Raw genomic sequence first — 4,313 nt, 5'->3', positions numbered from 1 at the left:
ACTCTATAATACTGCTTAAATGAAAATTTGGTGTCATTAAACTTCAAATTTTAACTATTAGTTAATCAATCCTTCCGTTAAACTTTTGTTACGTACAAAAGTCCAACATTTTTTTAAGAAAGAAATCAAGTCTTTTAGTTCATCAAATTTAATATTAAATTATCAAATGTTCAATATTCAAACTGAAAATAATGTAAAAGAAAATTGTCTTCTAAATCATAGCTTACACCATCAAGTCAATCTCAAGGTTTTCCATTTTTTCATCTTGAACCTTTGGACACTCCACAAAGTCCAGCCATGATGTTAAGGTCTGACTTCTTCAACTTGAACCATAGGTCACTGCATTACCTTCATATCAAGTTTCCTGTCATTGACAACAAATGTTGCGAGTTAAGTCAAGCAAGGAAAAAAAAATATTATTGATGAATAAATCAATTATAGGAAAAGAGTTTACTTTAAAGACTATTTTGGTTAAAAAAATCTATAAAAAAAATTATTTCATTCCAAGCTAGCTATTTAATTTTGATCAATTTTTCAATTCACAAAATAATATTCTTCTTATATGTGAAAAAGACTAATTAATCTTCATTGTCATTAATGATTGTTGTGTTGTCTATTTCTAATTGTTTTTTTAATCATAATATTATTTTCTTTTTATTAAAAATTAATTAGTGAGATACAAAGAAGTTTAACTTGATCTATCATAATTATTGAGATCATAGTTTTTCCTTTTATAAGTCTTGGTCCAAATTTCTCCATGTATTGTAAATCATATTTAACTTAAAAAGTAAATTAGAAGATCTACAAAGAAGTGTGACATGTTTTTTAAATTATAAAATTATGGTCCTAGCTATTTATTGTTAGACCACAAGTCTTCATATATTAAAGTTTTTGTCTAAATTTCATTTATGGTGATAGTTTAAGAATAGTGATAGAAGACAAAAATAAATATTCAATTTATTGAAATATCTAACTCAATTAATTGATGAATACATCAATTATAGGAAAAGGGTGTACTTTAAAGACTATTTCTATTAAAAAATCTATAAAAAAATTATTTCCTTCCAATCTAATTATTTAATTTTAATCAATTTTTCAGTTCACAAAATAATATTCTCTTATATAGGAAAAAAAGACTAGATTTAATTATCATCAATTGGAAAAGTTATTGTGTCATGTATTTATAATTGTATTCTAACTTGAATATTATTTTATTTATCATATAAAAATTAATTAGTTATATAAAAGAAGTAAAAAGAATATTAACTTTTTTTTCTCAAAAAAAAAAGTCAGTATCATATTTTATGTTTTTTACAAGTTATCAACTTAAATAAGAGGATAAACATAATTTTAATTTCCATTTTACTTTTTAAATAATTGCAAGTGCCAAATTTAAATAATCATGAGAATACTCATGTTTAATATAATATTCTAAAAGAAAAATCCATACAATAACTTAAACAATCTACAAAGAAATATAATTTATTCTTGTGCTAAATACTAAAACAAGAAACATTTTTTTATTTTAGTTTACCGTATAGAATTGCTTAAATCAATTAAATTTTTATTTTAAGAAAATATTAATGATTTTTTTAAAACTTTAAGTAGTTTACATCAAAGATAATTAAATTTGGCTTAATTAGTCTTCAAATTTTAACTATTATTCAAATCAAACCTTTCGTTAAACCTGTACGTATTAAGTAAACAACAAAAAGTCTTGCCTTATAAAATTCAAATATTCTATTACATGCGGTTTGAACCCATAATTAATTTTAAACTATCAAATTTTAATTATTCAAAATAAAAGAAATGAAAACAAAATTGTCTACTAGAGAAACCGCTGGCCACTCCACCAAATCCATATCAAGGTCCCCACTTTTCCAACTTGAACCATAGACTACTCCATCAAGTCCATGTCAAGTTCTTCCATTTTTTCATCTTGAACCTTAGGACACTCCACAAAGTCCACCCATATTAAGGTCTCTGACTTCTTCAACTTCTGCAACGCATATATAGGAAACAACTTAATTGTATAAGTGCTTCTTGTTTCTGCATATAAATCATAAAACTTCTATTATTTATACTGCTGCAAGTGTCTTTCTTTTCTTTTTTCTTTTTTTTATGACGTTTCCTTTTTTTAATTATTGACTTTATTATCCAATTCCCCCGAGTTAATTCTTGGAATAGGAAATAATTTTGAATTTACTTTATCTATCTCCCTTTTTAAAATTCCTATATACACAAAATTTTGTATTGAATTTAACGATTATTTAATTTTGATTAATCAATCCTTTCGTTAAAATTTTGTTAATTAAACAATAAAAGTCCAACATTTTATTAAAAAAATTCAAGTCTTCTATTTCTAATTGTATTTGAACTTGAATATTATTTTTTTATCATATAAAAATTAATTAGTTATGTAAAAAGAAGTGTGAAAAAGACTATTAACTTTTTTCTCCAAGAAATCAGTATCATATTTTATATTTTTTATAAGTTATCAACTTAAATAAGAGGAGAAACATTATTTTAATTTCCATTTTACTTTTTAAATAATTTTCAAGTGTCAAACTTAAACAATCATAAAAATACTCACGTTCAATATAATATTCTCAAAAAGAAAAATATTGATACGATAACTTAAAAAATCAACAAAGAAATATAATTTATTCTTGTGCCAAATACTAAAATAGGAAACTTTTTTTATTTTAGTTTACCGTATAGAATTGCTTAAATCAATGAAAGTTTTATTTTAAGAAAATATTAACAATTTTTTAAAACTTTGAGTAGTTGACATCTAAGGTAATTAAATTTAGCTTAATTAGTCTTCAAATTTTAACTATTATTTAAATCAATCCTCTAAGTATTCTATTATTTGGAATTTGAACCCATAATTAATTTTAAACTATCAAAATTTTATTATTCAAAATTAAAAAAATGAAAAACAAAATTTTCTCCTAGACAAATCGCTGGCTACTCCACCAAATCCATATCAAGGTCCCCACTTTTTCAACTTGAACCATAGGCTACTCCATCAAGTCCATGTCAAGCTCCTCGATTTTTTCATCTTGAACCTTAGGACACTCCACAAAGTCCAGCCATACTAAGGTCTCTGACTTCTTCAACTTGATCCATATCCCATAGGCCACTCCACCAATTTCATGACAATGTCCCCCCACTTCTTCAACTTGAACCATAGGTCACTACATTACCTTCATATCAAGTTCTTTATCATTGACAACAAATGTTTAGAATTAAGTAAGGAAGGAAAAAATTATAAATGATGAATACATCAATTATAGGAAAAGAATCTAATTTAGAGACTATTTAGATTAAAAAATTATATAAAAAAAGATTATTTTGCTCCAATTTAGTTAGTTAATTTTGATTTATTTTTTAAACTTCTTATATGTAAAAAAAGACTAATTTTCATTGTTATTAATTGTAAAGATTGTTGTGTCGTTTATTTTTAATCGTATTTTAACCTAAATATTATTTTCTTTTTCATTAAAAGTTAATTAGTGAGATATAAAGAAGTGTAAATTGCTTGTTTAACTTGGTCTATCATAATTATTGAGATCATAGTTTTTTCTTTAATAAGTCTTGGTCCAAATTTCTCCATGTATTAAAAAGTAAATTAGAAGATCTACAAATTAAGAAGTGTGGCATGTTTTTTTAAATTATAAAATTATGGTCCTAGCTATTTATTGTTAGACCACAAGTCTTCATATATTAAAGTTTTTGTCTAAATTTCATTTACTTATGTGGTGATAGTTTAAGAATAGTGATAGAAGAGAAAAATAAATATACAATTTATTGAAATATTTAACTCCCTTGTGCGAATTAGTCAAACTCCCTTGTCACTAGGTCCATCTAGTGATTAAAAATATAATCAAACAATTCAATAAAACACAAGTCTAATTGTCGCTATTGTAATTCAATAATTGTATTATATTTTTTTTGTTGATAAATTTTTTAAAAAAGGTTGGTGTTTTTAGTAGAATGAAAGCAATTAATACATTGATTTCAATTCATTAAGTGCATTCTGATCTGACTCGTTAATTAAAAACCTGCACATAAATGTTTTTACAACTATTGTGTGGTTTCCCTGGAAAAAAAACTATTGTATGGTTCTATTATAATTGACTAAATTTGAGTTTGAAAAGATTTTTCTTGTGAAATTAAAATTAAAGATCAAAAATATAAAAGTTTAATTGCATTCTTTATTCCTCAGGTACTGTAATTGTGCGATTTTGATCTATTGTAAGTTCCAATTCGGGCCAATTGTATTGGATCCACTAGGCATTGCAATTTCA

The sequence above is a fragment of the Glycine max genome, unplaced genomic scaffold (genome assembly GCF_000004515.6).
Source record: "Glycine max cultivar Williams 82 unplaced genomic scaffold, Glycine_max_v4.0 scaffold_102, whole genome shotgun sequence".
NCBI lineage: Eukaryota > Viridiplantae > Streptophyta > Magnoliopsida > Fabales > Fabaceae > Glycine > Glycine max.
Note: the sequence above shows the minus strand (reverse complement) of the source record.